Below are 27473 nucleotides of genomic sequence, written 5' to 3'. Positions count from 1 at the left end.
TGGAAATCCTTTTAAGGTACAACAGTGTTAGGATAAGTTTTTGAAGTACAAAGGAAAATATAATTAAATCAACTTTATACTTTTTAACAGCCATAAGCAAAATGTTGGGAGGTTCAGTATATCAACGCTTTTGACTTTGTGTAACATCCTTTAAGTTACTCAGGCTTGAGATAAAGTAGGTAAGTTTTCAATTAAATAGTAACATTATGGTATCTAAAAGCAGGTTTACTACTGCTCACATCAACAGTTACATCCTCAGTCCAACCTTTCCCTTCATTAATGTGAAAGAACAAATCACCAACATTTTAAGTTACAGTCTACTTTCAGTCTGTCTTTTAAGGCACTGTTCTTTATTTTCTCAATGATATAAGGTGCTTTACAAGTATCAACAATAACCTGCTACACTTTAATGTTTTGTATACTTTCCCTTCATTTCTTTAAATCTGGAATGCAATTCTTCGTGTGGCATCTTTTTTCTAATGTAGAAAAAATAACTTATCAAGCACAAAATTCCACTCTAAGGATACTAAATTTATAAATTTATTCCACTTTTTGCAATTATAGCCCCAAATCCACCTGATTGCTGCTCATTTGGCACATTTTTCTCAATTCTGGTCACTAAACTACATCCCAAGTTAGCATGAAAAAATGCAGCTTTCAGGCTTTAAAATGACTACATTTGAATTGCTAAGAGAGTCACGAGGTCGTCTGCGCAGGACAATGTTTTCCATCACTTATAGAGTTACATTTGGCATGTCAAGAAGAGAGAACTTAATCACACAGCAGCAGCCATTTAAAATAAAAGAAGACAGCCACAAGCATTCATGCAGAATATTTTAAATATTCCCGTTGAGCAAATAGATTTAACTGGTTTCTCTTCAAGGGCGATGCTCCTATATGCATCCTCTGAAAAATTAAAGATCCTAGAATAGCGTCTCCCATGTGGCACATCTTGGAAGAGAATATTTTGGTTTCAGTGAGTTACACACCAGTCCGTGTTAATTTAGGGGGTCTGTTTACAGAGTGGGGTAGTTTCGATCTTTCGATTTACGGAATTTATAGAGAAAGAAAATTACAGCCTGCACACCCAAGACAAGGACAGTTCCTTCAACAAAACTGGCTGGCCCAAAGGTAGACTTGCGCACAGGTTGTGAAGCCGGAGTTGAAGTGGTATCCGTTGTACCTGATGTAGTAGCCGTGGTGCAGGCTGTAGACAGGGAAGGCGGAGTTGTGGTTTTCGCTGCAGAATTGGTTGGCAGTGGTGTGGCAGGGAGCCCAGGACAGAATTCTGTGCTGTTCACCCCCTTGCCATCACGAACTGTGGGATTATCTGAACAGTAGCTTTTACCTTTGCATTCTGACCCCAAACGGGTAGCGTTAGCATCAAAACAGGAAACACCGTGCTGCGGCTCTCACAGATTTCTGGGGCTGGAGTGGTGCCCGGCGGGAGCGGCGGCGGCGGCGCCGAGGCTGTGCTGGCGATAGTCGGTAAAGCCGCGAGTGTAGTCGCGCTCGCGGCCAGGGTGGTGGTGTGAGCCGCGCTCATCCCGCAGAGCGCTGCCAGACAGCCGGTGGCCGAAAGCCGCGGTCGCCGGAACCCGGGCATCGCGGCCGATGCGCTGGCCTTCGAGCGAAGGCTGGGACACCCAAGGTTGCGTCCGTCCCTCAGAAGTTCTTTTACTAGAGGAAAACTAGAGGCCTTACCCCTAAAGTGGAATAGGATGTCTAATGCAAAATTATTCATTTAAAATTTGGGGGAGGTGCTAACCCAAACAGTTTTTTAAAAGCATAGAAATGATGCATTTTGCATATCGAGGAACAAAACCTAGCTTTATTTTGATGACTTCCCTGAATAACCCAAGATAATCAACTGATAATCGTTGGAATTTATAGCTTCAACAGGTTAGCAAGAAAATATACAAAAAACAATGCTTTCCTGTAGACTAGCAATAACAAGATAAAAATAGATTGAGAAAAGTTTCACTGGTAAATATCAATAATATATGAACAGGGCTTCCCTGGTGGCGCAGTGGTTGAGAGTCCGCCTGCCGATGCAGCAGACACGGGTTCGTGCCCCGGTCCGGGAGGATCCCGCATACCGCGAAGCGACTGGGCCCGTGGGCCGTGGCCGCTAAGCCTGCGCGTCTGGAGCCTGTGCTCCGCAACGGGAGAGGCCACAGCAGTGAGAGGCCCGCGTACCGCAAAAAAAAAAAAAAAAAATATATATATATATATATATATATATATATGAACAGATAGAAATATAGTACTTTACCCATGATTTGAGAGGTAAATCTGAGAGCTTAGTAGCCAAAGTCATGGGTTCTGGAGCCAAGAGAGTGTAACAAAAATACCAGCTTTGTCACTCACTGGCTATGTGATACGAAGTCATTTAATGTGAAGAGCCATCTCTGTGCTTCGGTTCCCTATCTGTGAAATGGAAATAATAACAAGGCCAACACCATAGGGTCACGGTGAGAATTAAAGTAGTTAATATTTGCAAAGCATTTAAACAATGTCTACAGTGTGGTCAGTACTCTGTAAATATTACTTCTATTGACAATATAAAACTTTACTGAAGAACATAAATAAGTAATTGGATAAAAAATAATCATAATACTGAATAGGAAGACTTAGCATTCAACACTGTCAGTCCTTCCCAAATAAATCTAGAGATTTCATCCAAATCTGATCCCAGTCTCAACAAGAGTTTTTATAATGGAAGTGATGCCCTGTAGTCATACACGGCACAAGTTCTAGAATCAGACAGCTTGGGTTCCTTCCTTAATGGTTCCAATGATTGTTCTCCTAATCTGTAAAGTCAATATAATGATGAAGTATATCTCATAAGATTAAATTTGATGATTCATGTCAATAAAGCCTTTGACCCAGTGCCTGACCCATGGAAAGCAATTTGCAAGTAAAAGTTGACTGTTATTAATATTTGAGGGGGGAAGTGTTTTACTAAAGAAATAATTGTACAAGAGTAGAAAAGTGATTTTTTTTTTAAATAAGGGAAGGAGGGAAAGGGGCAATGACTCAGGGAGATTATTCTAGACAGGAAACTGTGTTCTCTTTCTACAGCAGTTAGAACAGTGCGGCACAGGCTCAAAGATGAGCGGGTGAACAGAGCTGAAGATGAAGTATCTAAACAGATGACAGTAATAATCTACAGGAGGAATTAAAGATCTACTCTGTATCAGTACTCTTTTGAGCAGTTTACATGTAAATTAATCACAACACTGAAAGATACTATTGTTGTTACCCCTGAATTACAGAGGCACAGGGAGGTTAAGTGACCTGCCCGAGGACTAGTGAGTGTCAGTGTGGGGTTGGATCTGAGAAGCTGGCCCTAGAGTCCACACTCTTCTCCACGCCCTAGGAGATTTTACTGTTTGGTAGAGCTGAAACGTTAGATCACGGGAGAATATTTAAAGAGTTTGATAAACAGTGCTAGGATAACTAACCAACTGGAAAAAGAACTATATATATATATATATATATATATATATATATATATATCGCCTTACATCCCAAATTGATTAAAGATTTGAGCATGCTAAGTAAATCTAAATAAACTTGGAAGAAATCATCATGGGAAGGACTTTCCAAAGTGTAGCAAGGTGTAAAGCTGAACCCAGATGGGTCTGTTGATTCCTCGTTGAGAAATGGATGGGTCTTCATTGGCATCAGTTAGCAAGAGTCGATAAGCTTGGAGAAAGGGGCTTTTGAAGCAGATGTCTGTGCAACCATCCCTAAAAAATGAGAGCTGAGGCATGGGGATTAACAGGGCAGGACAAAACTGCCTGGCCTTGGTGGCCTCCGTATGGAGAGAAAACCCAGGAAGAATCTAATTCCATCCAGTTCAGTTCATCTCAGTAACATGAGCACCTGCTGTGTGCCCTGTGTAATGTTGCAAATACAGTGTGGAAAAAAATCAGCACTTTCTCTGTCCTCATGGGGCCAGTTTACAGTCAACTGAGAGAGACAAAAAAATTGTGTAAGAAATTATAATACAGTGTGTTAAGTGTGATAGAAATTCAGGCTGTTTTGAATAAGAAGGGCACTTAATCCAGATTTGGCACTTATAGAAGGCTTCCCAGAGAAAACAATATCTAGGCTAAGATCTCAAAGTTAAGTAAGATGTAGCCAAGCATGCCTGCCCCTTTTCCTATGCCTATTTGTGACCACAACCATATTTTATCCAGGTGGCAAAGGCAGAAACCTGGACTTCTAAGGAAATAGGCAAATAAACAACCAGATATATAGGCTCCAAATCAGGAGCAAGATTGGATGGATGTGTAGAACGCAGGCCTCATCAAGCCAGCTGCTAGTGATGGAAAACACGTGAGAAGAGATTGTCAAGGGACAGGGTGTAGAGTTAGCACAGGTCCTAAAGCAGCATCCCGAGTCACCACCAGTTCTGGGACAGACAGAGAAACCCAGAAAGTATAGTGGGAAAGGGGAAAAATCATATAGAAAAACACTAGGAGAGTGAGGTGTCCTGGAAACCAGCGGAAGAGGATGTCAGACTTACAGGAGAGGTGAAGTGAGATCATCACTGATGAGCAGAAGGTTGGTGTGAGAGCTCAGTCCGCAGAGGAGTTCACGAGGAAGCCAGACCACAGTGGTCAGAGTGATGGATGGAGAGGAGGAGCCAGGTGACTGGGGACCTAGAAGTACTGTAGGGAGAGCTGGGGTTGGATTCCCCGCAGCATGGGTTCTCAGGAACAGCAGTCTGTGCATCTGGGCTATTTTTCCAGCGGAAATCAAATAGTTGGATCTCAGACATGGAGAAGGCAGACAGCCTAATTGGATGTTTTGCCAGACTAATAATGAAAGGAAATGGACAAGGGATTTAGAGGTCCTTGAGGAAAGCTGGCTGAGGGTTTTAATACAGCGGGGAGTTCAGCTAAGGAATGACGGGAGTGAAGAGCACTAGAGATGCTGGATAGGCAGAAACGGTGATGGGACAGGCCAGTCGTCACGGGTCGAGTCGCCCATGAGCACAGGAATGATTTTACCAGACCTAACGGATTGGAGGTGCTGGAAGAATAGAAGGCTGAAGTGGACTAGAAGACAGAAAAAGAGAAGGCTGTTTTTATGAGGCTCCCCTGGACTTTGCAACCTGGGCACACGCTGCTTTGGCATCCTGGAGACATTGTGAGGGGGTGTCGGGAGAGACGGTCAGTTCTAAGGAGGAGAGTGCCCAGTGTGCACGGGGACCAAAGAGACCAGGCCCCAAGTGTCAACAGCTCTGTGAGCATGGAGGGACAGCACCTGGGACCAGAATGCACCTTTGGCATCTAAGGGTTTGACTGCATTAGGAGGTCAGGCAGCGTTATCCTTGGACATCCTCAGGAAGTCTGGGTCAGTAGGCTTATTCCTCTGGTGAGCTCAGGAGGTATGAGACTGCGGAGAAGACTCCTACCTCAGCAGATCAGAACAAAAAGACAAATTGAACAAAAATATTATTAAATATTGAATAAAGAAAATTGGATCCCAGGAAGTGGACAGCCAAGAATTTCCACACATGTTTGGCAAAATGTGAATTGAAGATCATTTGAAAATACATGTCACAAGTTTTAAATTAGGACATGAGTAATTCCACTGCGGGAAATTTATTCTGAGAAAAACGTTTTGGCAATTTGGGTTTCAAGGTCTGTTTCAGTGAAATGGTTAAGGGAGGGTTATAGAAAACTGACCCTCCTGGATTTGGATCTCAGCTTTGCCGCCTACTATTCTTGATGACCTTGGGCAATTCCTCTGTCTCTCTAATTCTCACTTTCATTATCAGTAAAATGGGTGCATTAGTACTGACTACTTAGAAAGTTTTGAGGGACACTATGATGACACATATAAAACCCTGAACACAGAAGCTGAGATATCACATGGTAAGTCCTCAGTTTATTTTAATCATGCTAAAAAAAGAAAAAAAAAAAAACAGAGGGAGAGGAGAGAACTGAGAAAAAGAAAAGGGAAGAGAAGAAATCATTCACAGCCTACTGGTGAAATAAAATACAGTGTATTGAGAAGATGAATACTATATTATATATTTATGCATACTGACAAGAACAATTGTAGGAAACAGATTTTTTAATTTTACAAAAGCAGATTATGAAACTAGATAAATAACATGATCCCATTTTTTAAAAATTTGAACATGGTTAATTTTTATAAAATAAGTATTTATACAGATGTAGTTTTTTTGTATTATTTTCATAGGTGGTGTGATGATTATTTTCTTCTTAATATTGTTTACTTTTCTGAATATTTTATGGTAAGGAGGTAATACTTAGATGATCAGTAAGCACACGAAAATTTTTATTTTCCTGTTTCTAAAAAGGAAACTACTACAAGTGAGTGAGTAATACAGAAAATGTGTCTGGAAGTGCTATAGACTTTTTCTTAATTACTGCACCAGAAGAGAGTCCCAATCTATTGAAAGACTATAATGATTATCATTGACATATTCAAATATCTCAATAAAGAATTGTTCATATATGGTTTAATTTAGCACAAATAACTATAGGAAATGATTTTAATATCTCTTCTTTTAAAAAAATGCTATGAAGAGCAAAATTTCTGGGTATAATGTTATGTTATATATACCTGTTTCATATTCTGCTGGGTCATAGTATAATAAATATATGGAAAGAATCATTATAGCTTGGAGTTTGTATATCAGAGAAAATTAATAGTTTGCTTCTTGATGGTTTTATAACACATCTACTAGGTTTCTGCCATCAAACTAAATTACTTCTGTCATATCTCTACTTGAAAAACGTACCCATTGAGTTTATTTTAATATTTAACCTCAGGTTGATTTATAGGTGAAAAGTATCAATTGGCTAATTTTATGCATGAAGGGCCAATACAATGATAGACAGTCATGACTGATGTCCTCTGTCATTATGTATTTATAAAACCAGCAGAATTTAAAAAAATACATTATGGGGTATCATTCACACAATTTAAGTGTTGCTGTAGTTAGAAGTAACAATTACAGTTGTTTACCTAAAACATGTTCCAGATATTTACAGCCATAAAATAAGTTAATGTATTGCCCTACATATTACACAAAGTGACACTTTGGTATCTGTGTTCTCTATCTGGCATGACGTGTTCCTATCAGCCTTTCAGATCCTATTATCTAGGTTGTTTTCACTTTTTCCTATTGATCCATTTATTGATTCAACTATTAATGAACCTTTTCCCACTGTGGAGAAGATGGTCAAAAGTAACAAAGTTGGACTGTAGACTAAGTGATTTTCTTGTACTTCGTACACTGAATATTTAAGAAGCAAAATCGAGGGGCTGCTTCCCATCATCGGCCTATCTTGTGTATTTGACAACTGGAGTGGGTCATTTTTTAAAATTCCCTCCTCTAGACAAAAAGTTATTTCCAATAATAATTATGAAATCAGATGAATAATAGTTATGACCAGAGAAAAGGTGAAATTGAAAATTTCTTTGATTGTACTTTTATGTATATTCAGGCTGGTAAAAAACAAACAAATATAATGGTAAAAAGGAAAGATGTAATTGTTTCATATTTCTTAGTTACATTAGTGCATTTTTGAGGAAAAAAATAGAAAAGAAACATATTGCTTTTCGGTGTCACACAGTAATAGATAATATTACAGTTTAATCAACTATATTTCAGTAAAAATTAAAAATAATACTGCAGTTTAATAAGTTATGATATAAGATGAATAACAATTTAAAAATAATTTTCTAAAGTTGCAGTTGAAAACAAGTAAAATATTACTTGTATGAACTAAAATTTGCACACACACACACACAATTACACCTTACAGTTTGCAATCTGTTTTGCTGTTTTCAATTTGAAACACAAGTAAAATGCCAAGAGCTTACATAGAATATAACTCAAGATCTACTTCTTTGCCGTTATAATCACTATCCTATCCTGACTTTGAATCTAAAGGCAGTAGATCCGCAATCCTGTAGTACCACAAGGATTGGAGACACAAACTGAATCCAGAGCAAATTCAGGCAATCTGGATCATTACAGACTTTCTCCTGCAATGAATACCTGTGGCTGAGTCGGCAGCTTTTAGGGGTTGACTGATAGCAGGAAGTTATACTGTATATCTTACATACAATTAAAATTTCACAGTAACCCCAGCAATCATTTAGAACTTAGACCAACAGAAGATTTAGGGGTTGAGAAGTATTTTATCTGTGACATTGCTTAGAGTTACTGGCACGTGATGTAAAAGATAAGTATAGTGATTCCAGTTAGGTTTTTTTAAATTAAAAAATGTTTTTTAATTGAAGTATAGTTGATTTACTGTGTTGTGTTAGTTTCAGTTATCAGCAAAGTGATTCAGTTATACATATACATGTATTTATTCATTTGTTTGTTTATTCTTTTTCAGATTATTTTCCATTACCAGTTGGTTTGTTATTATCATTAAATTCTCCACAAAGTGTATCTTTATTGCCTGTACCTAGGTACTCTCTCCCCAATGTCCCACTCAGGGGAACCCTGCTTCCTCTTCTTTTAAGACCTGGCAGGCCCCCTATCACCTCTTGGCCCTCACCTGCCCACCTTGCCTAGCTCCCCTGCAGGCCTTGTGCATACCAGTTTGGTTTAACCTCAGGGCCTTTGCATTGCTCCTTCCTCTGCCTGGAAAGCTCATCTACTATTCTTTTTAAAAATACTTGATTAGCATTTCCAGCAGACTATATAATTTGTTATAATAATCATTATTTATTTTCTGCCTCCTGCTGCTAGTATCTAAGTTCCATGAGGACGGGCATTTTTGTGTGTTTTCATCACTGAAGTTGTCCAAACATCTGGACAATATCTGATACATAACGGTACTCAATCAGTATTTGTTGAATAGCTACCCCTTGATTTTTTTTTTTTTTTTTTTTTTATGTGGTACGCGGGCCTCTCACTGTTGTGGCCTCTCCCGTTGTGGAGCACAGGCTCCGGACGCGCAGGCTCAGCAACCATGGCTCACGGGCCCAGCCTCTCCGCGGCATGTGGGATCCTCCCAGACCGGGGCACGAACCCGCGTCCCCTGCATCGGCAGGCGGACTCTCAACCACTGCGCCACCCGGGAAGCCCTACCCCTTGATTTTTACTATGTGTAATTGGGGTACAAAGTTGTTTTCAAAGCCTTGTGTCTTTTTTTCACTTTTAAGAAAAATTTTCCCTGATCTTACATGTCAATCTTGTGCAATTTAATATCCACTGAGGACAGCAAACAACAATTACATTAAGCCTTATGAGAGAAGGATGTGATTGTATCATGCCCCATAAAGAAGAGGCTATTGGGAAGATAATGGGATCAATGAATAGCTTTATCATTTTAAACATATGTTATTTTATGATACCTGAATGAATTCTTTGAATAACCTTGTGAGTGAGGGAAAAAAATTTTTTTTTTCCTTTATTCTTGTTCTGAGAAGGAAATAGATGCCAAAAGAGATTGAACGACTTTTCTGATAGGACATGGACAGTCATAGCAGAAGTGAGAGCGGAGTAGAGTTTATCTTGTTCCTGGACCAGTGATGTTTCCAGTGTATGCTTTTAACCCTCACATTGCACACAGTAGGGCAAAATGTCTGAGAGAATTAAGAGGTACCTAGCTGATGATTCTATACTGTTGAAGAATCAAACTGTTCAGTAATTTCACATGGAATCATAAAAGGGGAGGATGGCTCGCCTTTTCCAAAATCCTGTACCTTGTACTCAGAGTGGGCTTGAATCCATTCATGGTTACCTTTAGAAAAACCTCTGCCCAACGCCTTGAACTCAATCCCGCATCTCATAATAAACACTTGATTTCTTAAAAATATAAATGCTACACCCAGTAAAAGTTAAGTACTTTTAAGGTTTGCTCTTAATGCTGTGTGGCTCTGGCATTTATCACTCCATTGATCAGCGGAATTGATGTGGTTCATTATCCCTTTATCACACCATTGATTGTCACAGGTGATTGGGCTCATTTTTCCTTATGGGAACTCTGTCCAAGAGAATGACTTTGATAAACTGAAATGGCTGGTGTTCACCCAATGATGTCTCAGTAGCTAGGTAATATCTCAGTAGCTAGGAAGCCTTAAAAATATAAATTTAAAGTAAAATGATAGTAATTGCTGGTACCACACTGCCTTATTACGTACAAGATCCCTGCTCTTATAGCTCAGATCTCTCATGCCATGTTGGTACAGGTGTTTGGTGAGGAAGGTATAGTGCTTTCTTTTATATGGCTGGGGGTGCCGTGTATGGGGAATTCAGGCCTTAATAACGCGGGGCTGTTGAGGTTTGAACCCAGACATGTGTGACTCCATGTTCTGGTCTTGTAGCCATTATTCACAGATATAAAGGTATGCTTTTTTTTTTCTTGTAGTGTAACGCTGTATCTATTTATAAATAAGTCCATTAAGTGCCAGGGATTCAAACTTAGTATGTAGCATCCCTAAGGCATTGTTAATTGCTAAGGAAATGTCCATGATTTTTGCAAAGCTGTGGCAATTCCATTCATTAAGTGAATCTTATATAACCCTTAGTATAATTAGTGATGAAAAGAGACAGTCTGTGACTACACATAATTTATGTGCATAATAAAGTCACCATTGGCCTTGAATTACTTATGTCTTTTCCCTTCTATTTTGCAATTTGTTCCAAAGAATTGCTTGTGAAATGATTTTTTTTTTTTTTTTTACTGTGACATTCTGAAGAAAGTGTTATATCACTAGAGCAGTCAGATAGTATGAGGAAAGCATGTATCTTTTTAATATGATTTCTGAACAAGGAGATTTCATCTTCAGGCCTAAAGTTTGTTTTTCCTTTCAATATGCAGTGGTACCCAGGAGATTCTTCACTCTCAAGGCAGGCCTTGGGTTTTGTCTTTTGTTGAAGCAACATGTAGTATCATAGGTAATAACCCATTCAAGACTCTATTGAGAGAGATCTGAACTTTAATCAGTTTCTCTTTAGTTTCCATGCTGAGAAAAGGAAAATGTGTTCTGTGAAACCTTAAGCCTCTTAAATGCTCTGAAGAAAAATAGATCCTACGGTTAAGTAATTTGGGGAAATAGTACATATGATAGCTCTCTCTTGGAGATTATTAAGGTACATTAGCCTATTAGAGATTTCAATACATTTAAGTTTGCTCTACATAGAATTCTCCATATTATTGAGCAATGGAGTTTTTTTGTGTATGTAACAATGACTGATATCCAGTGGAACTAGTGGTAATAAGGGTAATATTGTATTAAAGACAAGATGCTGTAGCAGTGAGCCTATTATTTAAGTTAAGGGTATTCTTTTGGGCTATGAGACAGCTGATCTTTCAAAACACTTAAGGATTGACTAAGTGTTGTATAATCAGTGCTTCTCAAACTTAACAGTCCATGTGAATCACCTGGTGATCTTGCTAATGTAGATTGATTGAGTAGGTCTTGTGGTGGGACTCAAGTTTCTAAATGTAGATTGATTGAGTAGGTCTTGTGGTGGGACTCAAGTTTCTAAGAAGCTTCTAGAAGAGCTCAAAGCTGCTGGTATCAGGACAGTACTCGGAGTAGCAAGAATTCAGATCAAGGCTCTCACCCCTGGCACAACTGACAATTTGGGCATCACTGTCGTGTGTGGTGTCCTGTACATAGTAGGATGTGTAGTCCTGTCGCTGGCCTCTATCCACTAGATGACTGACTATGTAGCACCTCCTCACTTTTTTTTTTTTTTTTGCGGTACGTGGGCCTCTCACTGTTGTGGCCTCTCCCATTGCGGAGCACAGGCTCCGGACGCGCAGGCTCAGCGGCCATGCCTCACGGGCCCAGCCGCTCCAGGGCATGTGGGATCCTCCCGGACCGGGGCACGAACCCGTGTCCCCTGCATCGGCAGGCGGACTCTCAACCACTGTGCCACGAGGGAAGCCCCTCACTCAGTTTTGACAGTCAGAAACGTCTACAGACATTGCCAGATACTCCTTGGAGGAAGAATCGCCCTCTTTGAAAGCCACTGATTACGATAGTTTGTACTGAGATGATGTGCTGTCTCTGATTTCTCAAATCTTTCTTTTCAGTTCCAGTGGAAATGATTGGCCAAAACCAGGATATTTAAATTGTCATAGATCATGGAAGTGTTTTCTTCTTAAAGAGCAATAAGAAAGTAACCTTTTGCAAAATTGGGGTTACTGGAAAGAGAGTAGTCGGCACCCATGTTCTGTTCAGTTATAGGGATGGTTGGTGTGCAGTTAACGACTTTTTTCCAGGGAACATGTTTATAATTCAAATGGACTTTGTAGAACTGAAGAACTAAATGGGAATTCAGCAAATTTGAGGACGTATGCAGAGCTAACGAAGAGAATGAAGGCATCCAGTGTATTGCTAGAATACCAGTTATACCTTAGACTAATGCTAGCGCTTCTTGCTAATTTTTAAAGTGACAGTAGAATTGAGGCAAAAAGAAAAGATTAGGAAACATAATATAAAATGCGAAAAGTTAGTGTTGACAGCTTTCCGAGGAACTGGATTCTCTAGTGAGAGAGTCCTTGGCAGAACTTTTGGGAATGGATCATTCAGTCTGGAGGCATCCTTTTTTAAAAGTGTTTTTTTTACTATTATTATTATTTTTTTTTTACTGAAGTATAGTTGATTTACAATATTGTGTTAGTTTCAGGTATACAGCAAAGTGATTTGGTTATACATATATATGTATATATCTATATTCTTTTTTTCAATTATTTTCCATTATAGTTTATTATAAGATATTATAGTTCCCTGTGCTATAGTGTAAATCCTTGTTGTTTATCTATTTTATATACAGTAGTGTGCATCTGTTAATCCTATACTCCCAATTTATCCCTCCCCCCTTTCCTTTTTGGTAACCATAAGTTTGTTTTCTATAACTGTAAGTCAATTTCTGTTTTGTAAATACGTTCGTTTATACTATATTTTAGATTCCACATATAAGGGATATCATATCATATTTGCCTTCCTCTGACTTACTTCACTTAGTATGATCATCTCTAGGTCCATCCATGTTGCTGCAAATGGCATTATTTCATTCTTTTTTATGGCTGAGTAATATTGTATATATGTACCACATCTTTATCCATTCATCTGTGAATGGACATTTAGGTTGCTTCCATGTCTTGGCTATTGTGAATAGTGCTGCTATGAATATTGGGGTGCAAATACCTTTTCGAATTAGAGTTTTCATCTTTTCTGGGTATATGCCGAGGAGTAGCATTGCTGGATCATATGGTAGCTCTATGTTTAGTTTTTTAAAGAACTGTGTGCATGTTCTTTACAGAGCCATAGAGAAGAGATGTGCTGTAGCCAGACCTGGACATTAGTGTGCTGTAGCCATTAATCTCCAGGAGGGGACAAACGCTACCCCCTCATCTAATCTAAAGTTCTCAGAATACATTCACAAAACTTTAAAAAGTCTGAAGTGAATTCATTTGAATTAAAAAAGAGAGAGAGAGAGAGAGAGAGAGCTAGAGAGGCTATTATCTTTTCTCATTAAAATCAAAGACTCTGGAGACCAGTTCTTTACATTAGATTTTACTGATGCCTTGTTCTCAGGTACTACTTTTCTCAAGCAGATTAGCCTATATCCTTCTATGTATTTCTTCTCGGGGCCCCAATGTCCTTCCCTATAAACTTTACAGCTACGAAATTAAATGGCTGTCTTTTTATTCTGATTCCCATCTGTTTGAGGTAGTGACTCCTTTTTCTGCTGGTATCCCTTTTTTTCCCCATGGTTTTCTAGATCATGATACTATTTATTCCTAGTACAGTCCGCCTGCACCTTGGAACTCTGAGAAATAAATTCTAAATGCACAAAAGTCCATGTGAGGAATTGCCTCCAACTTCTAAGCGGAAGGTCATTGCTTACTGTTTATGCGGTCTCCACTGCTCTTTCTTCATGCTCCATTCAGCACCAGGGTGCAAGTCTTCAGCTTGCTCTCTGCGTGAATTGATAAATAGATTTGCTCCAAGTGGATGCACTCCAGCTGGTTGCTAAGATGACACACTTTATAATGTTTCAGAAGTATCTTCCAAACTCGAACATTGGACCTGATTTTCTTTAAGAGAGTCCCACTTTTTCAGGCAGTAGAGGTGGCTTGCCAAGTTGTACTGGAGGGTGGGATATAATCAAGAGGGGGTAGAAATACTCACTGACAGTTGCCTGCACTGTCATCACTGCCTCTTATTAGTGGATATTAGTCATTGGCACAACTTCCTCCACCCCAAGTCTATATTCCCTTTCTAGTAAAAGTTTTGTCTCCATAATTACTGAGGACAGGAAATCTCTGCTATAACCGCTATCTAGATGGAGATAGCAAAGCAGTATGCCCCTTCACAAAAATTACTTCCTACTTTAATAGATATTTCATCCCAGAATGGGAAGAAGGGGAAGGCAAAGCTGATATTTCCTGTAGAATGATCCTGGGGCAAGAGTAGATTTGAGATTGGCAGTAGTTACAGCTATAAAAGAGTCTATAGCCAACTTATAAAGAGTTTGTGTGTGTGTGTGTGTGTAATTTCCATTGGAAGTGTAATATACATGCTAAATTGATTATGTATCAAAGGATCGTTTGTAGTGTTCATTGAAGGGGCAGGTTTTTCTCATTTTTCTTTCATCTCCTTTAAACTCCATTAAGGTGATAGTAGAAACATGAATGAATGGGGATTAAACTAGTGATGCTGTGTTCTTCATGTCCTCAGAACATGAAGAATTTGAACACAGTTCTAGAAGACCGCAAATTAGCAGAAGAGCTTTGATTTATGACATCAAGTAGAGGACAGAGAAATTCAGAATGCTTGCAGAAAAGCTGGCATCCAGGATGAGGGAGGGCTGGAAACTGGGAGCTGATCTGCTGATCTGCTGGCAGAACCCAGAGAGGCTCCAGGTCCCGGACAGGAGATCTGCAAGGCAAGACCGAAAAGGGACCTGAAAACAAGGGGTTAAAAAAATAGCCTATCTACCTTATAAGAAGAGAAAGCAAGCTCTTTCCTGTGAGGAATGTCAAGAGCTGATTTACTAAAGTACAGTCATAGAAACAGGAAAAGAAATGAATGTTAGAAATAAGATGAGCATATTAACCGTGTTGAGATGTGGCTGAATTGTGGTGATTCTGAAAAAGAATTTGGAGAACTGTAGATGTTAATAATAGAGATGTATTATCCCTGACATCCCTTCAGAAATAATGAAAGTTCCATCCTCCCAGTCTCAACTCTTAAAGCGCCTGTGGAATTATTTCAGTACATAATAAACAAGGCCCTGGTGAGCTCCATTTCTGCCCCTGCATCTCCTCCCTCCCCCAAGCTTCCTGCTCTCTTGTTTCCTTCCTGCTTAGGAGGTGACCTTAAGACTCCAATTTCTCATCTTCTATCCAGTCATTACCCCTTTCTCAGGGGTGGTCCCTTCTCCTTTTTAAAGATAGCATTTAATCACACTCCTCCACACTCTTTCCTGTCCATATTCTTCTGAATCTTGCTTCATAACTTATTCTTCCTCAAATTTTTAATAACACTCTTTCTATTGCTCCATATTCTTTGCCTAAAAACGTGCCCAAATCATTGCCTCCATCCTATATTTATAGGGGAAAAAAAATCTTTGATTTTTTCTTTTCAAGCTATCTTTCCCTTGCTGTTACCACCAAATGTCTTGAAAGGGTGCTGTACACTCTTTGCCTCTAATTCCTCATTTCCTATTGATCTTTCAACCTCTTGGCTCAATCTTCTGCCCACAATATGACATTAAAACTGCTCTAAAGGCTCATGATCTCCAGGCTGCCCAAATAATAGCCTCTTTTTGTTTCTTAACCTATTGACATGTTCACAACATCTAATACTGTGGGCTGCACATTTAGGAAACTGTTTTCATCCTGAATTTTCTTGAAAATTCTTCTCATTTCAAGCACTGGTTCATTTTCTTCCATCTTTCCCTTAAATATTACAATGCCCGTAATTCTACCCTGATCCTCTTGCCACTATTCACGTACTTCCTGGGTCATTTCATCTTACCTTCTCTTCAACTACCACCTACTTAAAACAGTAAACTATTTAACTTTCCTGACCTGTCTTTCAAACTTCAGTGCATAGAGTGCACAGAAACTCCAACCATTGAGAACTTAGCCTCTCTTGGGAGAGAATCCTGGTTTGTCACCTCTCCTCTTCCAGAGTAGGAGGAGGACTGCAGAGATGGTACACAGGATTGGGACTAAGAAGAAAAAAGGAGACTATCCATGCATTTTACATCCCCATGAAGTGGAAGGGAAAAGTGCTTATCTATTTCCTGCTGCCCAAAGTCCCAAGATGTGAACTGTCCAGAGAATCCATTGGGAAGTTTATGAGTACTTTCAAGAAGAGCTGCCCTGCTCATGGCTCTGTATCTGTGAGCCTGTGGTGCTGCTCTGGTTCCACTGGGGCTAAAAAAAATTGGAAAAATATGGTACTAGGTACAACCAGATAAAGAAAGGATAAAGTCCTCTTTTTCTGGTGAGGGTATGGTTCCTTGAAGGTAGAGAAGATTGATCCCGTTGTAGCCAAAGGCCCAAGAGTTGGGAAAGGAAGATAGATGAGATTGGGGGCTACGAAAGCATAAGACAGAGTTGTGTGCAGCAGAAGCATGAGCCTGATTCTGTCGGCCGGATATTGGACTAACAAGGTACCTGGGTTTCACAAGTCATTCCCAGGGGGTGCTGCCTGGCACCATGTCCCTTATGCTTTCTCAGCCTCCACCAGCTCTCACAACAATATTTCTCAAGTTGCTGGGTGTGCCATGATAACCAGCACAAGGGGGATATCCATCTTTTCACTATGATTGGAATTGCGTGGTAGAATTGTTCTTGTTGTTGTCAAACCCAAGTTCGTGTGGCTGACACACAGTGAGGCCAAACAAACTGACACATTGGAGTCTTGTGCAGAGAAAGGTTTATTGCGAGGGCCAAGCAAGGACTATGGGCGGCTCATGCTCAAAAGACCTGAACTCTCCAATGGTTTTCAGGCAAGAGTTTTTTTTTTTTTTTTTTTTTTTTAAACATCTTTATTGGAGCATAATTGCTTTACAATGGTATGTTAGTTTCAGCTTCACAACAAAATGAATCAGTTATATATATACATATGTTCCCATATCTCTTCCCGCTTGCGTCACTCTCCCTCCCACCCTCCCTATCCCACCCCTCCAGGCGGTCACACAGCACCGAGCTGATCTCCCTATGCTATGCGGCTGCTTCCCACTAGCTATCTACCTTACGTTTGGTAGTGTATACATGTCCATGCCTCTTTATTGCTTTGTCACCGTTTACCCTTCCCCCTCCCCATAGCCTCAAGTCCATTCTCTAGTAAGTCTGTGTCTTTATTCCTGTTTCACCCCTAGGTTTTTCATGACATTTTTTTTTTCTTCTTAAATTCCATATATATGTGTTAGCATACGGTATTTGTCTCTCTCTTTCTGACTTACTTCACTCTGTATGACAGACTCTAGGTCTATCCACCTCATTACAAATAGCTCAATTTCGTCTCTTTTTATGGCTGAGTAATACTCCATTGTATATATGTGCCACATCTTCTTTATCCATTCATCCGATGATGGACACTTAGGTTGTTTCCATCTCCGGGCTATTGTAAATAGAGCTGCAATGAACATTTTGGTACATGACTCTTTTTGAATTATGGTTTTCTCAGGGTATATGCCCACTAGTGGGATTGCTGGGTCATATGGTAGTTCTATTTGTAGCTTTTTAAGGAACCTCCATACTGTTCTCCACACTGGCTGTATCAATTTACATTCCCACCAACAGTGTAAGAGGGTTCCCTTTTCTCCACACCCTCTCCAGCATTTATTGTTTCTAGATTTTTTGATGATGGCCATTCTGACTGGTGTGAGATGATATCTCATTGTAGTTTTGATTTGCATTTCTCTAATGATTAGTGATGTTGAGCATTCTTTCATGTGTTTGTTGGCACTACTAGAGCTAATCAATGAATTTGGTAAAGTAGCAGGATACAAAATTAATGCACAGAAATCTCTGGCATTCCTATACACTAAGGATGAAAAATCTGAAAGTGAAATCAAGAAAACACTCCCATTTACCATTGCAACAAAAAGAATAAAATACCTAGGAATAAACCTACCTAAGGAGACAAAAGACCTGTATGCAGAAAATTATAAGACACTGATGAAAGAAATTAAAAATGATACAAATAGATGGAGAGATATACCATGTTCTTGGATTGGAAGAATCAACATTGTGAAAATGACTCTACTACCCAAAGCAATCTACAGATTCAATGCAATCCCTATCAAACTACCACTGGCATTTTTCACAGAACTAGAACAAAAAATCTCACAATTTGTATGGAAACACAAAAGACCCCGAATAGCCAAAGCAATTTTGAGAACGAAAAATGGAGCTGGAGGAATCAGGCTTCCTGACTTCAGACTATACTACAAAGCTACAGTAATCAAGACAGTATGGTACTGGCACAAAAACAGAAATATAGATCAATGGAACAGGATAGAAAGCCCAGAGATAAACCCACGCACATATGGTCACCTTATCTTTGACAAAGGAGGCAGAAATGTACAGTGGAGAAAGGACAGCCTATTCAATAAGTGGTGCTGGGAAAACTGGACAGCTACATGTAAAAGTATGAGATCAGGCAAGAGTTTTTAAAGGCAAATTTTGGGGGGAGGGCTGCAGGGTGTGTGCCTTTCTTCTGATTGGTTGGTGGTGAGGTAACAGGGTGGTGCTCCAGGAATCTCAATCATCAGCCTTCTTGTTCCAACCAGTCTGAGGTCCACATGCTTGTGCTCAGCCTGAAGTTACCATCCTCCACCTGGGTGGGGGCCTTGGTTCCTGCAGAAGAACTCAGAGATATGTTTCAGATCGTTATGTTTATCCCCTGTGGAGGAACTAGGCCTCTGCTTTATGCTGCATTATTGTTTCTTGACTGCTTTTCTTTTGTTTCTGTGTTCCCTCACTTCCCTGATTAGTAACTGTTTGAATTTGCCCTTTAGAACTTAGGGAAGGTCTGCAAACAAGAAATGAGGGACACAGAAAGGCTTTTGTACCTGGGAGGGCCCTACAGGGACCTGCTTGGTTTCAATCCTCTGTTTTCTTTGATACTCCTCAATCTTGAGAGAAAACAGGTGAGGGACAAGAAAGGGAATAAAGTTTTGAATACAGAGGTTAATTATAAACTCAGCAGAGAACTTGGCTTTAGGAGAACTGGGTTTCATTGTGTTTACAAATAATTACCCACTTTCAATGACAGCTTCATAAACAAACACCTTCCCTTTCCCTATCACTGGTTAATACCCAAGGAGAAAGATCAGGTATAAGAAGATGAACTTCACCCCTACCCACTCAAAATCACTAAAAGCCTCAAGTCTAGACCTCATTGGAAGAAGGAAGATATTTGATTCCAAGTGAAGGTTTTACACAAATGGATAGAATCAAGTCTTAATCTGAAAGACACTGTTTTCAATAACCTAATATAACTAGAAAGTTATGGGCTCAGACTGAAATGTTTTAAGAAAGTCTGTACCCAACACAAAGGGGAAGAATTCCAGTGCTAACCATAAGGGTACAAGTTTATTTCTAGACTTTGAATTCTATTCCACTGATCTATATTTCTATCACGTTTTTCTATTCATTACTATAAATGGAATACTTAAATCTCCAACTAATAGTGTTGAATTTTCTTTGTCTCCCTTTAAATCTATCAGTTTTTACTTTGTGTATTTTGGGGCTCAATAGTTTATTGCATTGTATGTACAGAAATTTTATATCTTCTGGATGGACTGACCCTTTTATTATTAAAAATGTCCCTCTTTATCTGTAGTGACATGTTTGTTTTAAGTTTATTTTGTTTAGTATGAGGATAGCCATTCCAGTTTTCTCCCTCTCTCCCCCTTTTTATTTCTTCTATTTGTCCAGTCTTTTCCCATCCATTTGTTTTTAATCTGTTTATATCTTTGAATCTAAAGGGTGTCTCCTCTGGATAGCATATACTTTGATCTTGTGTTTTTTGTGCTGTTTGTTTGTTTGTTTGTTTGTTTCAGTATGATGATCTATGCTTTTGATTGGATTATTTAATTCATATACATTTAATATTTGCAATAATTGAATTTATATCTGTCATTCTTTTTGTTTTCTATATGTTTCATGTCTTTTTTGTTCCTCTTTCTTGTTTTCTCTTGCATTGAGTGAATATTTTCTAGTATAATATTTTAAATCTTTTAATACATTTTTTACTACTTTTTTTAGTGATTTTCTTGTGCAGTTGTTCCACAAGGGATTGGTTCCAGGATACCAAAATTCTCAGATGTTCAAGTTCCTCATGTAAAATGGGACTTGCATATAGCCTATGAACATCCTCCCATACACTTTGTCATCTCTAGGTTACTTACAATACCTTATACAATGTAATACTATGTAAATGGTTACCAGTGCTCAGCAAATTCAAGTTTTGCTTTGGGAACTTTCTGGAATTTTTTTCCTGAATATTTTCAATCTGCTTGGTTGAATCTACTAATGTGGAATCCATGGATACGGAGGGCCAACTGTGGTTGCTTTAGGGCCTAAATATGCATATTAACTTACCAGATTTATACTAAATTAATTCCAGGGAGCTATGGAAAAGTTATCCTCATATAGCTTATTTTCTTCTTCCCACTTTTTTTGTGCTTTTATTGTTATATTATGACAAATACCTGTGTTCCATTACAAAACCAAAAACGTATTGTTATAATTATTCATTGTAAAACTTTATGTTTTTAAAAGAAACTGAGACAGGAAAAGAGAGCAAGAATGTATTTACAGAATTTAAAAAAAATAATTCTTGGGCTTCCCTGGTGGTGCAGTGGATGAGAGTCTGCCTGCCGATGCAAGGGACACGGGGTCATGCCCCGCTCCAGGAAGATCCCACATGCCACGGAACGGCTAGGCCTGTGAGCCATGGCCACTGAGCCTGCGTGTCCGGAGTCTGTGCTCCGCAACGGGAGAGGCCACAACAGTGAGAGGCCCGTGTACCGCAAAAAAAAAATAATTCTCTTCATTTGTTTCTGCATATGCTATTTATCATCTGGTGTCATTCCTTACTCTAATGATGCTCTCTTCCCATTTATTTCCTTTGTGCCATTTTTGTCAAATATATTTATATATATGACAGGAGCAATACTATAATGATATACACGTATTATTTTATGCAGTTGTTTTTAAAATCAGTTAAGAGAAGAAGGGGGAAGAAGTAAACATTTACACTAAATACGTAATTACCTTGAATGGTGCTCTTTGTTTTTTCATGTTGATTTGAATTAATGTCTGGTGTCATATACTTTCAGCCTGAAGAACTTTCCTTAGTACTTCCCATAAGATGGGTGTGCTAGCAATAATATCTTATTTTTGTTTATTTAAGAATTTATTTATCTCACCTTCATTTTTGAAAGATGGTTTTGCTGAATATAAGATTCTTGGCTGACAGTTTATTTTCCTTTCAGTACTTTGAATATTTCATCCCACTGCTTTCTTATGTCCATTGTTTCAGGTGAGAAGTCAACTGTGAATTTTATTGGTATTCCCTTGAAATGAGGAGTCATTTTTCTTTTGCTGCTTTCAAGATTTCTCATTGACTTTTTTTAAACATTTTAACCATGGTGTGTCTGGATGTGAATCTCTGTGTTTATTCTACTTGAAGTTTATTGGGCTTCTTGGGTGTATAGATTAATGTTTTCCATTGAATTTGGGATGTTTACAATTATTATTTATATGAGTTTTTCTGTTTCTATCTCTCTTGTCCTTCTGGTACTCCTTTTACATGTATTGTAGAATACATAATAGTGTTCCACATTTCTCTGAGCTATGTTCAATTTTGTTCTTTTTTCTCTGATCTTCAGGTTGCATATTTTCTATTGGTCCATCTTCGAGTTTTCTGCATCTTTCTATTGCCAGCTCAGATCTACCATGGATCCCCTGTAGTGAATTTTTCATTTCAGTTATTGTACTTTTCAACTCCAGAATTTCCACTTGGTTCTTATTGATATTCTGTGTTTGATTAGTCATTGTTCATACATTCCTTGTATTCTTTAAATATTTTCTTTAGTTCTTTTCTTTCTTTATACATCTTTACTGGAATATAATTGCTTCACAATGTTGTGTTAGTTTCTGCTGTACAACAGAGTGAATCAGCTATATTCACACACATATCCCCATATCCCCTCCCTCTTGAACCTCCCTCCCACCCCTCTAGATGGTCACAAAGCACCGAACTGATATCCCTGTGCTATGCAGCAGCTTCCAACCAGCCATCCATTTTACATTTGGTAATGTATGTATGTCAATGTTACTGTCTCACTATGTCCCAGCCTCCTCTTCCCCGCTGTGTCCTCAAGTCCATTCTCAACACCTGCATCTTTATTCCTGCCCTACCACTAGGTTCATCAGTACCATTTTTCTAGATTCCATATTTATGCGTTAGCATATGGTATTTGTTTTTCTCTTTCTGACTTACTTCATTCTGTGTGACAGACTCTAGGTCCATACACCTCACTACAAATAACTCAATTTTGTTTCTTTTTATGGCTGAGTAATATTCCATTGTATATATGTGCCACATCTTCTTTATCCATTCATCTGTTGATGGACATTTAGGTTGCTTCCATGTTCTGGCTGTTGTAAATAGTGGTGCCAAAACCAGACAAAGATATCTAGGTATTTTTTGATTTCCTCTTTTATTTCTTCAGTGATCTCTTGGTTATTTAGTACTGTGTTGTTTAGCCTCCATGTGTTCGTAATTTTTACAGTTTTTTTCCCCTGTAATTGGTATCTGCTCTCATATCGTTGTGGTCAGAAAAGGTGCTTGATATGATTTCAATTTTCTGAAATTTACCTAGGCATAATTTGTGACTCAGGCTGTGTTCTATCCTGGAGAATGTTCCGTGTGCACTTGAGAAGAAAGTGTTTTCTGTTGTTTTTGGATGGAAAGTCCTACAAATATCAATTAAGTCCATCTGGTCTAATGTGTCATTTAAAGCTTGTGTTTCCTTATTTATTTTCATTTTGGGTAATCTGTCCATTGGTGTAAGTGGGGTGTTAAAGTCCCCTACTGTTATTGTATTACTGTTGATTTCCCCTTTTATGGCTGTTAGCATTTGCCTTATGTATTGAGGTGCTCCTATGTTGGGTGCATGAATATTTACACTCACTTCTGGCTTGCAGAGTTTCTGCTGAAAAATCAGCTGATAACCTTATGGGAATTTCCTTGTATGTTATTTGTTACTTTTCCCTTGCTGCTTTTAATATTTTTTCTTTGTATTTAACTTTTAATAGTTTGATTAATATGTGTCTCAGTGTGTTTCTCCTTGGATTTATCCTGTATGGGACTTTCTGCGCTTCCTGGACTTGATTGACCATTTCCTTTCCCATGTTAGGGAAGTTTTCCACTATAATCCCTTCAAATATTTTCTCAGACTTTTTCTCTTCTTCTGGGACCCCTATAATTCGAATGTTGGTGCGTTTAATGTTGTCCCAGAGGTCTCTGAGACTGTCCTCAATTCTTTTCATTCTTTCTTCTTTATCCTGCTCCATGGCAGTTACTTCCAACATTCTATATTCCAGCTCACTTATCCATTCTTCTGCCTCAGTTATTCTGCTATTGATTCCTTCTAGAGTATTTTTAATTTCAGTTATTGTGTTGTCCATCACTGTTTGTTTGCTCTTTAGTTCTTCTAGTTCCTTTTTAAGCGTTTCTTGTATTTTCTCCATTCTATTTCTGAGATTTTGGATCATCTTTACTATCATTACTCTGAATTCTGTTTCAGGTAAACTGCCTGTCTCCTCTTCATTTGTTGGTCTTGTTGGTTTTTACCTCGCTCCTTCATCTGCTGCATATTTCTCTGTCTTCTCATTTTGTTTAACTTACTGTGTTTGGGGTCTCCTTTCTGCAGGCTGCAGGGTCATAGTTCCTCTTACTTCTGTTTTAGGTCCCCATTGGGTGAGGTTTGTCCAGTGGCTTGTGTAGGCTTCCTGGTAGAGGGGACTGGAGCCTGTGTTCTGGTGGGTAGAGCTGGATCTTGTTCCTCTGATGGGCAGGGCTGAATCCAGTGGTGTGTTTTGGGGTGACTGTGAGCTTAGTATGACTTTAGGTAGCCTGTCTGTTAACAGTTGGGGTTGTGTTCCTTTCTTGCTAGTTGTTTGGCATGAGGCGTCCAGCACTACAGCTTGTTGGCCGTTGGTGGAACCGGGTGTTAGTGTTGAGACGGTGACCTTTGGGAGATCTCTCACCAATTAATATTGCATGGGGTCAGGAGTTCTCTGGTGGTCTGACGTCCTGGACTCTCCTCTCCCACCTCAGAGGCTCAGGCCTGACCCTGGGCCAGAGCACCAAGACCCTGCAAGCCACACAGCATGGAGGAAAAGTAATAAGAAAAAAATAAAACAAAACAAAACAAAAAAAGAACCCAAACAAACAGACAAAACCCCAACAGAAATGGTTAAAGCAAAACTAAACAGACAGAATCACACAAAGAAACATAAACACATGCACTTACAAAAAGAAGAAAAAGAGAAAACAAAGAGAGCAACCAAACCAATAAACAAATCCAAAAACAAACGCTAAAAATTAAAGTAACAAAAAATAAAACCAGAAACAAATCAAATGCAGAAAGCAAACTAAAAAAGGCAACGAAAGCATAAAACCAATACACAAAAACGATCAAAGAAAAATGTGATGACAAAAGAAAGATGAAAACAAAAGGAAAAAAATTAAGAAAGGTAAAAATAAAAAAAATATAAAATATAGTTAAAAATAAAGTGAAAACAGAGAAAAACAAGGGAAAAAATCAAACACCAGGAAAAAACACAATATAATGAAAAAGTGCAGTAGAATTAGGAAAGTAAATAAAATAAAATATATATTAAAAATAAAAGCATGAAAAGTAAATTAAAAAGTAAAAGTAAAATAATAATACTAAAAAAGAACAACAGAACCAAAAAAAAAAAAAAAGGAGCGATGTCGTCTTGTGGCCTCAGCTGTCAGTGTCCTGGCCCCCACAGTGAGCCACAGGCAGTTGCTGCCTCCCCAGGAAGCCCTCCAGTCCTTCTGGGTAGGTCCCTGCACCTGCTGTGGGCTCTGTGGGGCAGCTCAGACTCTGACCTGGCCTTAGTCCTGCGTGTCCTGGCCCCCAAAGCCCACAGTTGCTCCCAGCGTCCCCACCCTCAATTGTGGGCATACTTGTTTTCTATTCAGGTGTTCCACAGGTGCGGGGTTTACCCAGCCAATTGAGGGCAATCAATCCAGTGCTCCTGCAGTTACACAGGGATATTTATCTTTCTCTCTTTGTTCGCATTTCCCCTGGGGTTCAGCTTTGGTTTCTGCCCTGCCTGTGCGTGTGGGCCACCCTCAGGCGTCTGTTCCCTGCCCAGGCAAGAGGGGGCGAAAGCAGTGGCTGACTAGGGCTCACTTGCTCCCTCAGGCCTGGGGGGAGGGAAGGAAATGGCAGTCATAATTGGGATGTGCGGGGAGTGCCTGCACGGGGCAGAGGCCGGTGTGAAGTTGCAAGAGCCCGAGGTGCATCGTGAGTTCTCTCCGGAAAGTTGGCCCTGGTGCGTGGGACCCTTGGCCGTGGCTGGCTGCATGGGCTGCTGGGAAGGTGTGGGCAGGGACCTGCCTTCCACACAGGACCCTTGGCGAGAGCAGTGGCAGCCTCTGGGGTCCAAGATCACAGGCGCATCTCGTGCTCGTGTTCACGTAGGCATTGCCCTGCCGTCTGTGAGTGCATGCAGCGGGAAGCTCTTATGGCATGCCCGCGCCTGTCCTTGTGCATCCTGCAACAAAGCTCTCCTGCCTCTCCGGTGGGCCCAGGTTTTTTCCCAGACTCCCTCCCAGCGAGCTGTGGCGCACTAGCCCCCTTCAGGTTGTGTTCACGCAGCCAACCCCAGACCTCTCCCTGCGCTCCGACCGAAGCCCGAGCCTCAGCTCCCAGCCCCGCCTGCCCCAGCCAGTGAGCAGACAAGCCTCTCGGGCAGGTGAGTGCCGGTCGGTACTGATCCTCTGTGCGGGAATCTCTCCGCTTTGCCCTCCGCCCCCCGGTTGCTGCGCTCCCCTCCGCGGCTCCGAAGCTCCCCCGCCCTGTCTCCGCCAGTGAAGGGGCTTCCTACTGTGTGGAAACTTTTCCTCCTTCACAGCTCCCTCCTAGAGGGGCAGGTCCCATCCTGATTCCTTTGTCTCTGTTTTTTCTTTTTCTTTTCCCCTACCCAGTTATGTGGGGATTTTCTCACCTTTTTGGAAGTCTAAGGTCCCCTACTAGCATTCAGTAGGTGTCCTGTAGGCACAGTTCCATATGTAGATGTATTCTTGATGTATTTGTGGGGAGGAAGGTGATCTCCACATCTTACTCCTCTGCCATCTTGCAGGTCTCGTCTGGTTTCCTTTAGTTCTGTGGACATGTTTGCAACAGCTGCTTGGAAATCTTTGTCTGCTAAATCTACCACCTGTACCCCTTTCAACAACAGTTTCATATGTCTCCTTTTGTTGTCCTTTTTATGGGTCCTGCTTTCCTACTTCTTTGTACGTCTCATCACATTTTGGTTGAAACCTTGACATTTTAGATAATATAGATAGTATTAATACATTGCAGCAATTCTAAATACTGATTCGATTCCTCCTCTGACACGCATGCCTGGGCTTGTTTCCATTGTTTGCTTCCTTAATTTTTTAGTGACTTTGGTGGACTAGTTCAGTGAGGTCTGTTTTCCCTGGTCATCACCTGATGTTGCTCCTCAGAGGGTACACCCTTAGGCATACACACAGTCTCCCTTACTGCCTTCCTTCACTCCATGGTTGACTTTGGTTTAGCCAGGCTGTCTTTCCCTGTCTCTTTCCTTGATCTCCTGAGTCTTTGAGATTTGCTCCATCCCCAGGAGCTGTCTGCATAGCTGTCTGTTTCCTGGATTCTCTCTGGTAAACTTCTAGCTGGTCTGCCACTTCATTTATTGCTATCGTGGAGCTGCCAGCTTTCTCTTAAATGCCTATCACCAGGATGATCTTTGTTTTCAGTATACTCTTAGGCTTGAACTTCCCCGTGCTCTGTTTCTAATACATTCAATCCCATCAGGGAGAGGACTGGTGCTCTCTGTTCTTTCTTTCTTTTTTTTTTTTCTTTTTTTGCAGTAGGCGGGCCTCTCACTGTTGTGGCCTCTCCCGTTGCGGAGCACAGGCTCCGGACGTGCAGGCTCAGTGGCCATGGCTCACGAGCCCAGCCGCTCCGCGGCATGTGGGATCTTCCCGGACTGGGGCACGAACCCGTGTCCCCTGCATCGGCAGGCGGACTCTCAACCACTGTGCCACCAGGGAAGCTCTCTCTGTTCTTTCTTGCATCTCCCTTTCTGCAGAACATCTGCCCCACTGCTCTGGAGTTGGGACCAGGACAGTGGCCCACTTCTTTGGAGTGACACTCCTGCTCTGTGAGCAGAGCG

At 40.2% G+C, this 27473-nt stretch overlaps 1 protein-coding gene and 1 pseudogene across 5 annotated transcripts in view; one reads left to right on the top strand and one right to left on the bottom strand.

The window, feature by feature from the left end:
- The window catches only part of CTNND2 (catenin delta 2), a 930830-nt gene that overhangs the window by 240139 nt on the left and 663218 nt on the right, over positions 1-27473 (top strand). The window lies entirely within an intron of this gene.
- LOC115853215 (sialomucin core protein 24 pseudogene) lies at positions 1017-1606 on the bottom strand (annotated as a pseudogene).

The sequence above is a fragment of the Globicephala melas genome, chromosome 3 (genome assembly GCF_963455315.2).
Source record: "Globicephala melas chromosome 3, mGloMel1.2, whole genome shotgun sequence".
NCBI classification, from domain to species: Eukaryota; Metazoa; Chordata; class Mammalia; order Artiodactyla; family Delphinidae; genus Globicephala; species Globicephala melas.
This window is presented reverse-complemented; position numbering and strand designations above follow the sequence as displayed.